Source organism: Macaca thibetana, chromosome 4 (assembly GCF_024542745.1).
Source record: "Macaca thibetana thibetana isolate TM-01 chromosome 4, ASM2454274v1, whole genome shotgun sequence".
Lineage (NCBI taxonomy): Eukaryota > Metazoa > Chordata > Mammalia > Primates > Cercopithecidae > Macaca > Macaca thibetana.
Window position 1 is genome coordinate 126,459,446 of NC_065581.1, and position 11,022 is coordinate 126,470,467.

At 42.3% G+C, this 11,022-nt stretch overlaps 2 protein-coding genes across 6 annotated transcripts in view; both read right to left on the bottom strand.

Moving 5' to 3' along the window:
- The window catches only part of ECT2L (epithelial cell transforming 2 like), a 111,802-nt gene extending 101,902 nt beyond the window's left edge, over positions 1 to 9,900 (bottom strand). For all 3 annotated transcript variants that reach the window (XM_050787349.1, XM_050787347.1, XM_050787348.1), the window contains exon 1: positions 9,754 to 9,900. The gene's annotated coding sequence lies outside the window, so the exon portion shown is untranslated. The remainder of the gene's footprint in view (positions 1 to 9,753) is intronic.
- The window catches only part of ABRACL (ABRA C-terminal like), a 564,811-nt gene that overhangs the window by 243,932 nt on the left and 309,857 nt on the right, over positions 1 to 11,022 (bottom strand). The gene's annotated exons all lie outside the window — the stretch shown is intronic.

An 11,022-nucleotide genomic window follows, 5' to 3' on the forward strand; every position in this document is an offset into this window, starting at 1 on the left:
CACTGTTACCTGCACTAATGTGGAGGATAGAAAATGTGTCAATGAATTTATAGACCTGGCGAAAGAAATTCTGAGCAGGATGTGGAAAGTGCTGATTGGCTCCTTTAGCTGTCCAAGGTGAGAGATATGAATTAACCTAAAAAATCTGTTTAGTCTTGGGGCAAATTTTAATGATAAAGAACATCTAGGCCGGGTCCGGTGGCTCATGCCTATAATCCTAGCACTTTGGGAGGCTCAGACAGGCAAATTGCTTGAGCTCAGGAGTTTGAGACAAGCTTGGGCAACATGGCAAAACCCTGTCTCTAAAAAAAAATACAACCATTAGTAGGGTAAAAGAAAGCAAAAATTACCCCTGGGACAGCAAGACCAACCCTTCTTCTCTCTCTTCCTCCTCAGCCTACTCAACATGAAGATGATGGGGATGAAGACCTTTGTGATGATCCACTTCCACTTAATGAACAGTGAATATATTCTCTCTTCCTTATGACTTTCTTAATAACATTTTCTTTTCTCTAGTTTACTTCATTGAGAGAATACAGTATATAATATGCATAACATACATTATACGTTAATCGGCTGCGTTATCAGTAAGGCTTCCAGTCAACAGTAGGCTATTACTAGTTAAGTTTTGGGGGAGTCAAAAGTTACGCATGGCCAGGTGCAGTGGCTCACGACTGTAATCCCAGCACTTTGGGAGGCTGAGGTGGGCAGATCACCTGAGGTTAGGAGTTTGAGACCAGCCTGGCCAACATGGCAAAACCCCATCTCTACTAAAAATATAAAAATTAGCTGGGCGTGGTGGTGGGCACCTGTAATCCTAGCTACTCGAGAGGCCAAGACAGGAGAATCGCTTGAACCCAGGAGGTGGAGGTGGCAGTGAATTGAGATTTCACCACTGCACTCTAGCCTGGGGGACAGAGCGTGGCTCCATCTCAAAAAAAAAAAAAAAAAAAAAAAAGCGTGAATTTTCAGCTGCACAGGGGATATGTGCCTCCAACTCCCACATTGGTCAAGAGTCAACTATAAAAGAGTTTTAAAGAATCTTAAAGTCTTTGTCCCATAGCACCCCAATCCATAGCCCAAAGCAGAAAAGGACCTATCTCAAAGAGACTTGTGGATATAGCTTTTGTCTAATAGAATAAATTACAATTACATATATACAAAGCCCACAGAATTGTCAAGAGGCTTGCTCTCATGAAAGCATGGCCAGCTTGAAATAAGAAGGATCAGGAAATTTTGAAATAAAAAGTCTAAGCCACCATTTTAAGCCACCATTTTAAGCTGGGTGTCTAGGGAAACACATAACATGTCTTTTGAGCTCACAGATCTCCAGATTGAGAGGAGTGATGAACAAGGAGCCTCATTTGCAACTGGACCTGATGGAGATCACAAGAGACTGGGCTTCAAGCTTCATACCATAATTGGAAGACACTATGGTGGTGTCTTGGTGTGAAATAAATATATTTTGTGTGCTGCAAGTAAGAATTGTGGCCAGAAGGAGGAACATGGTATATTGTCTGTGCCCATGGCCAGGAACAATTGCTCCCATCCCTGTACCCACATACCAGTTCTCTATCAAAAGGTGGAGTCTATTCTTCTCCCTCTCCTTGAATCAATCTGCACTAGCACTGGCTTCTTTTAACCAATGGATATTGTGGAAGTGATGATGTGTGACTTCTGGGCATGGACCTTAAGAAGACTTGCAGCTTCTATTTTTGCATTCTTGGAATCCAGCTGCCATGTAAATAAGCCTGGGCTGGGATACTGGATGACAGAAGACAAAATTAGGAACAGTGGATGATGTCAGAGAAGAAGATTTTGGCTCAATCTAAGTGGGAAGAAAATCACTCCACAGCTCTAGCTGTCTCCAGAGATTATGTCCATTACTGGAGTTGGTAAAACTCAAGGTGGACAACCACTTGTCAGTGATTTTCTAGCTGGGATTCAAGCATCACAAACTTCTAAGTTTCTAAGCAACCCTCTGTTGCTATAAATTCCAAGAAGAGAGAGTACAACGTGGCTTGGTGTAGCTGAAGAAACTTTATTGAAGAGTCAAAATAATTCTAGAATAAGGCATTTGCAGTGCCTCTGCTCTTATTACATTTCATGAAAAGAAGCACATTTTTTTCAATGAATATATTAGGCAGGCATCATATTAGGAACAATTTTAGAAATGTTACAGACGAGCAGCATGGCAGAGAGAGCACTAGATTTGGATCTCTGCTCTGATTCCCCAAAATTAAGGCTTTACAAGTGATTTACTATTTGGGCCTCAGTTTCCTCATGTGTAAAGCAAGACAGTGATGTGTCTTGGTAAACTATATTATAATGTGTTGTTCAGATAAAAACCTCTTGGCAATGTGGGAAATTAAATACCTCCTTCTGAATCAACACTAAATGAAAACAAATTCTTAGTTTCATAAGATGCCCAGCTGTTGTTACATGAAATCCTTCCAAGAGCCAACATATGGGATTTTTATTTAGCAAGTTCTCAAAATTGTTATTACACTCTGTGTTAAGGGATTAGAGTTATATAATGAGCTGAACATTACAGAAAGAATAGTCGCTGTCTCTGCTGGTGGGCTTAAATATGTGAGCATAGTATAGTATATTGTGTGTGTGTGTGTACATGCATATATGTACAACTTTGGACAGGATTATTTTCTTTTTCTCTTTCCTTTAGTTTTTTTACAGTTGGGATTTCACTGTATTGTTTAGACTGGAGTGCTTTGGCACAATCATGGCTTACTGCAGCCTCAAATTTCTGCCTCAAGGGATTCTCTGGCCTCAGCCTCCCGGGTAGCTGGGGCTACAGGCATGACCAACTGCTCCTGGCTCAGGATTATTATCATTATTATTTATTTATTTATTTTGAGACAGAGTCTCTCTGTGTTGCCCAGGCTGGAGTACAGTGGTACAATCTCGCCTCACTGTAAGGTCCGCCTTCTGGGTTCAAGCGATTTTCCTGCCTCAGCTTCCTGAGTAGCTGGGATTACAGATGCACACCACCATGCCTGGCTAATTTTTGTATTTTCAGTAGAGATGGGGTTTCACCATGTTGGCCAGGCTGGTCTCCAGCTCCTGGCCTCAAGTGATCCGCCCACCTCGGCCTCCCAAAGTGCTGGGATTACAGGTGTGAGCTACCGTGCACTGCCTGCCTCGGATTATTTTGATTATGTGAAGATACTAATTTTGTTGACTAGCTAGTCAACCCAGGGAGAAATGGCAGGCTGACAATTACTACTTCTTTAATGGAATAATTTCTTTTCTTATTCTAGCATTTTACATTGCTCCAAATAGTAGTGCCATAAGATATTAATAACTATTTCCCCAGAAAACAGGCTCTGTGTTTAAATGATTGAGATATTAAACTTATTTCTTTTTTGTAGGATGTTTTGGATGTTTTAATATGCTTAATGTTCACACTGAATCTCCAAGAGGGGAAAATAATATCCAGCATTTTTCTTTGTTCATTGTTATATGGAGACTATCATAGTGTGTATTGGTTATCTAATGGGATTATCATACTGTTTATTTAATGCTGCATAACAAATTGTCCCAAAACTCAGTGGCTTAAAATAACAAACACTTATTATCTCACGGTTTCCATGAGTGATGAGTGTAGACATAGTTTAGCTGGGTCCCCCAGCTTAGGGTCTCTCACCATCCAATTGTCAGCTGAGGATGCCACAGCTGGACTGGGGAAGAATTAACTTCCAAGCTCACATAAGTGGTTGTTGGTGGGATACAGTTCCTCCTAAACTGTTGGCATGAGAGACTCAGTTATTCGCTGGTTGTTGGCCAGAGGCTCCCCTCCCATGTGGGCCTCTTTATAGTTTAGCTCACAAAATGGCAGCTCACTTCCACCCAAGTGAGCGAGCAAGAGAGTAAGAGCGGGCAGGCAAGATGGAAGCCAGAGCCCTTGCGTGGTGTAACCTCAGAAGTGACAAGTAACACACCATCACTTTTTGATTCATCAGAACAGGGGTTTAGCAACCACAGTCAGCAGTCCACATCTGGCCCACCACCAGATTTTATAAAGTGTAACTGGGATACAGACAATCTCATTTATTTATGTATTGTCTGTGGTTGCTTTTCTTTAGTAAATTTCACTTATGAGTCTCTTGTTTTCTTATTGTTTCCATATTTATTCAGTATTTTTCTTCATCTACTTACTGGATAACTTTTTTTTTTCTTTTTTAAGACGGAGTCTCGCTCTGTCACCCAGGCTGGAGTGCAGTGGCATATCTTGGCTCACTGCAACCTCCACCTCCCTGGTTCAAGCAATTCCCCTGCCTCAGCCTCCCGAGTAGCTAGGATTACAGGTGCCTGCCACCGTGCCTGGCTAATGTTTTTTGTATTTTTAGTAGAGACAGGGTTTCACCATGTTGGCCAGACTGGTCTCAAACTCCTGACCTCAGGCAGTCTGCCCACTTCAGCTTCCCAAAGTGCTGGGATTACAGATGTGAGCCACCACACCTGGCCTCTGTGGCTGCCTTTTTGGCTACAATGAAATTAAGTAATCGGGAGAAAGACCATATGCCTCAGAAAGCAAAAAATATTTATTATCTGGGCCTTTACTGAAAAAGTTTGTCAACTCCTGCATTATAGGCATCTAGCCCACATCTAAGGGAAGGGGATTCACATAAGGCATAAAGACCAGGAAGCTGAGGTCATTGGGAGCCATTTTAGAAGCTTCCTCCCCATAGTGTCTGCCATAGAATAGGTATTTGGCAAGTATTTGCTGAAAGAATAAATGGATAATTGTTCTATAATTGCAGTTCAAACCATAACTGCTATGGTTTGAATGTGTCACCCCCAAATATCAGGTTTTGAACCTTAATGGCCAATGTAATGACATTAAAAGGGTGGGCCTTTACGAGCTAGGTCATGAGGGCTCCTTCCCTTGTGAGCTGGAATTCAGATCCTTATAAGGCTTCACACAGCGTTCACCTCACTTGCCCTTCCACCTTCTGCCATGTGAGGGCAGACATTCCTCCCCTGCGGAGAATGCAACAACAAGGCATCCTCTTGGAAGCAGAGAGCAGCCCTCACCAGCCAACCAGACCTGACAGCACCTTGACCTTGGATTTAGCAGCCTCCAGAACTGTGAGAAATACATTCCTATTGCTTATAAATTACCCAGTCTCAGGTTTTATTATAGCAGCAGAAACAGAGACATGCATCTGCTAATTTTCCAAATTCAGGGGATAAAAAAGCAAGTTATTAGTAAGAAAAAAACAAATTCCTTCACTATTAGGATTTGACAACTGTGTCACAACTGTGACAATTTATCAAGTCTGTGATCTTACTAGCAATTTCCATCATTATGTTTAACAAGTCATATGGTAAAATAAGCTCAGAATTGAATTAAATATAGATTTGACAGATTATTCTTCCATGACATCAGCAAATTAGAAAAAATGGAAGCATTTTAAGGGACTCATTTGAGGTGAGAATTCATTCTGGGGCAAGAATACTTATTGTGCATTCTGTTTACAATACAGCAGTCACCAGTATCTTCTATATACAAGGGAGGTTCAAAACCTTAGTGTATAAAACCAAACTCTCAACCATTTTTTCATCCTTTTTGTGTGTCTTTTCTACAGAAGTGAAAATACTGTGCCATGAAGTTCTTTCTTGATTTTTTTTTTTTTTTTTTGAGACAAGAGTCTTGCTCTGTCACCCAGGTTGGAGTGCAGTGGCGTGATCTCGGCTCACTGCAAGTTCCGCCTCCCGGGTTCACACCATTCTCCTGCCTCAGCCTCCCAAGTAGATGGGATTACAGGGACCCACCACCACGCCTGGCTAATTTTTTGTATTTTTAGTAGAGACGGGGTTTCACTGTGTTAGCCAGGATGGTCTCGATCTCCTGACCTCATGATCTGCCTGCCTCGGCCTCCAAGGGATCACAGGCGTGAGCCACTGCACCTGGCCTCCTTGATCATTTAAGAATGATCTTTTTCTTCTACAAAGTGGCATGTCTCTACTGGAAAAGTGAATGTTGTGGCTGCCATCTCACAGCCCAGCTTTTGACTTCGAATTGAAACTCCAGTGTGGGTGATGCAAAACTGGAGGCCCCTTTGTTACGTCACTCTGTAAAGCAAGGGCCTAAATGATTCTAAAGTCTGTTGCAAGAAGGGAATACAACAGAAGACCCCAATCTGTGTCTTTCCTCATTTGTAACTGGATCCAACAAACGTGCTAAGTAACAAGATCAAAATGAGGAGGGGGATGTGTAGTAAATATTGTATTTAACATCTTAATTTTTGTTTGAGTGTCTACACTGACTGGCACAGCACTAGAAAATCTCTTCCCCCGTACACTGGCTCATTGAATCCTCAGATTCACACTGGGAGTTAGATTATAGAAGAGAAGAACATGGTAGAGAAAATCATCCAGTCGGCATGCAGTGGCTTACACTTGTAATCCAGGCATTTTGGGAGGCCAAAGTGGGTGGATTGTTTGAGCTCAGGAGTTCCAGATCAGCCTGGCCAATATGGCAAAGCCCCATCTCTACAAAAATTAACCAGGTGTGGTGGCATTCGCCTGTAGTCCTAGCTAGTTGGGAGGCTGGAGTGGGAGGACTGCTTGAGCCCAGGAGGCAGAGGTTACAGTGAACCAAGGTCCAAGATTGTGCCACCGCACTCCAGCCTGGGCAATACAGTGAGACCCTGACTCAGAAAAAATAAAAGAAAATCAGAAAATCATCCAAGGTTACACAGGTGGTAATTGGCTATCAAGTTTCAAAATTATACTAGATTTTTGTTCTGAAGTGTAAGTTTAACTTGAATATAAAATGGTATTAAAAGAAAAACTTCAGCTGAATTAAATTTAAAGGTGTTTAATTGAGCAATGAACGATTCGCGAATCAGGCAGCTCCCAGAATCACAGCAGATTCAGAGACTCCAGCGGTGCCTTGCAGTCAGAACAAATTTATAGACAAAAAAGTGAAGTGATATACAGAAATCAGAAATGAGGTACAGGAACAGCTGGATTGGTTATAGCTCAGCAGTTGCCTTATTTGAACACAGTTTGAACACTCAGCCGTGTATGAGTGGTTGAAGTATGGCTCCTGGGATTGGCCAAGACTCAGCGATTGTTACAAGCACGTACTCCTAAGTTAGGTTTTCATTCCTGTCTACCTATTAAATTAGGTGGCAATTCATCCACAAGGATTCAAATATAAAAGTACAGAGTCCATCTCAGGCCATATTTAGTTTGCTTTAACAACTGCTACGGATGTATTTGGAAATACATTTCTATGTCGTGGCTGACTATCCTTTACAACAGGTATATTGATGAGGAACTCAGAAATTGACATTGGCACTTCTATGCTTAGTCAAAAGAAGGATGGGGCTTTTTGTGTGACAACCTGTGATATGGTAGAATAATAAAAAATATATATATTGGTCTTCGTCCCTGGTTCCTGACATAGAGCTCCTAAAACTCTTGTCGATATGGATGCTAGGATAATCTTTTGTTCTAATATTTGGTTTTTGACCCCAGTTCCTGACACAGAGCTCCAAAATCCCCTGGAATTTCCTGGGTGATAGGAACATCTTTTGTTCAGATGAAGTGAATCTTGGTGAACCCCTAGATAGCTTTAGGATGAGGGCTGGTTACCAGGGAAACCAACCATGTGATTATGCAGCTGGAACTTTCAGCTCCATCCTGTGACCTCTGGGGAGGAGAAAAGGGCTCAAGTTGAGTGATGACCAAATGGCCAATGATATCATCAATTGTGCCTATGAATGAATCGTCCATTAAAATCAAGATTCAGGGATGTTTGAGATAGCTGAACATATGGAGGGGCTGAGAAGGCATGGAAGTTCCACACCCTTGCCCACATACCTTTCTCTGGGCATCTCTTCCATCTGGCTATTCATCTGTGTCCTTTGTAATATCCTCTATAGTAAATGGGCAAACATAAGTAAGTAAAGTGTTTCCTTTAATTCCGTGAGTCACTCTAGCAAAGTAATCAAACCGGAGGAGGGGCTTGTGGGAACCCAGATTTGTAACTGGTTGGTTAATCATAAACAACATATAGTCACAACCTGGGACTTGTGATTGGCATTTGAAGTGGGGGACAGTCTTTTGGGACTGAGCCCTTAACCTGTGGGATGTGACACTAACTCCAGGTAAACAGTGACAGAGCTGGGTTAAATTATAGGACATAGAGTTGGTGGCCACTGGAGAATTAGTTGTCAGTGGGAAGAAATTCCCACACATTTTGGTGACACGAGGTGAAGGGCAGTATGGAGTGTGTGTGAGAGTAAAGAGAAAAGAGAGATTTTGTTGTTTTTTTTTTCCCCTCTCAGAAAAATCAAAGCCCAATTAAAAGATGAAACGGCTGAACAATTGCCAGCCCATATAGAGAGCTAAATCCTCACTGGGATCACACATGATGTCAATTAACTGTGTTTCCACAGGTGATCCGTTACACAGGTGGAGAAATGCAAGTTAGTCTGGTCCTTCTCCACTACAGTAGACAGAGTGGCTTAGAAATTAAAACATTGCTCCTTGGCAGAGGTATGTACCTACATTCGCGTACTTCTGCAATTCACACATACAAATTGTGCAATGATTCCTTTATTTGATTATCAAAAATTTACTTCCTTAAATATGCCTCCAAAAAGGTTATCTGGTTCTAAAGATTGCACAAAAAAAACGGGAGTAGAAGAAAAGTGTGATTGGTGAAAAAGCAGAAATGAAAGACAATTCCAGTTGAGTTAAATGTTCCACATTTAGGGCATGTAAAGATACATGCCAGTATATAATTTTTATTAAGTACACACTAAGCAATGAATAATGAAAATAATGGCGTGTTTTGAGGAAACTTGGGCTATTGATAGTACAGGTGGTGACAGAAAATACCATACTTGTGCTGGTATTTTGAAATGGTAGATGTGCTCACTGATTTATAAGTTTAAAGCTATAAAATTAAAGCACGCTGTAACAAACAAGATGCAACTGTTGCTATAAAACTTCCAAGTCCTTATCCCTTCTTCCTCCCACTGAAATAATTGTTTTTAGAGCATGATTTTTGAGGTTTCTGTGGAGCACAAATGTCAGTTCCTGCAGAACAGACTGTAGCGGGCTTGCATACAATTGCATGGGTTGCAGTGAACTTTAATACTGATGATGTCAGGACATTCTGTTCTGATACATATGCAAAGTTTATTAATAAGCACAGCATCGGTATTTTTAAATCGGTAAATATTTTAAAGTACCACTGTTTTATTTGTCCTGTTCGTCAAATCTTAGCATATTAACTCTGAGAGCTATCCTTATAACCACGACCTGTATTCACAGTAGATTTTTTGTATTTCTCCTTCATTCCCCCAACCCAGCCCCCACCCTACTGCCTACATTTTTGGACCCCATAGGAGGAAAGGGGGCAAGAACTGTCAGAAGGAAGAAGGCCTATGAAAATCAGCGTTTTCCAAAGTGCTCAAGAACTTTACTTCGATCCCAAATCAGTTCTCTGGAGGAGGTAAGAGTTTATTTGCGATGGACCCATGCAAACCCTACCCTACGCGCGGATTTTGTTCCTCCCCAGAGCCTCCTGAGAGTCTTGGTTAATTCCAAAGCTGCTAAGGGACTCCAGGGTCCCGGAGGGAGGGCCCTGCGCCCCTCAGCGCTGCTTAGGGTCTTCCTGGGCGGCTGCACTGGGAAACTAAGCCGGCCCAGGCGATGTGCCCCGGGCGGCCCCAAGAAAAAGAGGAGCGGCTCAGAAGCCACGGGCTTTACCTCTGGGAAGTGGCCATGAGGCCCGGCATGGTGGCGGCTGTGTCCTCTTGAAACCGTGCAGTGAAAATGGAGTGCGCCCTCTCCGGCCCGCAGCTCTGGAGAGGGGTGGGGCAGGGACAGGGTCATCTCCATAGGGACCCAACAACACTGAGCCGCCACCCCGCCCCAGCGGCCGACCTGGACCTCCCCAGCTGCAGTGTGCAGAGCCGCCCGCCCTTCTCTCCGCAGTCGCAGCGCAAGGCCAGCTAGGTTCGGGTCCCGGCTCCTTTCCCCGTCCCCAGGGAGCTTGCCGTGGGAAAAAGCTTTCGTGGGGTCCCGTGGGTCGCGGCACGTCTCGGAAGCCCTACGAGGTGTCCAGCAGAGGTGCTAGACCCAAGGCCGTGGGACCCCAAGAAGAGACTCGGACACTGAAGCCAATGTTTGCTTGATCTCAAACAAAGCCAGCGATGTTAATTAAGGCTGTGTGATGAGGAAAGTGGAGTTTCTTATTTTTTGTTATGTTCATCTTCAGCAGATTCTCAGAAAATGTTAATATTTACTGCAGAATTACCAAGTTCAGCATTATACAGGAGGTACAAAAACAAAATCGCAAAAACAAAACCAAAAAACCCTTCCTCATTAGTTTCTGGTCAAAATGTCTTTTAAGTATTTATTGTGAAGCCTGTTTTTTTTTTCTTTTGTATGTAATAGTTATGGCCATGAAAAGATGCTCACAATACATTACGTATAAAAAGCAGCTTAGAAAACCACCAGAATGGTATGATCTATTTTTTTTTGCAACATGTTTAAGAAATCTGGGAGTATGTACACAAATAGGTTAAATGGTTTGCTCTGGTAGTTTTAAAAATCATCTGTAATTCGATTTTTTCTACAATGAATAAGCAACATCTATGTAATAAAAAAAATTTCATTCTAGTTAAGTTTCTTATGAGAGATGGGATCTTGCTATGCTGCCTAGGCTGGAGTGCACTATAGCCTAGGCAGCATAGCAACATCATTGTGCACTATATTTTTATTTTTATTTCAAATATATTTTTCTTTTTCATCTGTATGCCAGTAAAATCATCATCATGCACTATAGCCTAGAACTCCTAGGCTCAAGCAATCCTCCTGCCTCAGCCGCCAGAATAGCTGAAAGTACTGGTGCCTGTCCCCAAACCAGGCCCTAAATTTTATTCTAATACAGGCACCGCATTTTTTCCTGTTGCCTTGGATATGTGTTTAAGGAGTGTGAAAGGATACAAATTAGATAAGCTAATATTTCACTAC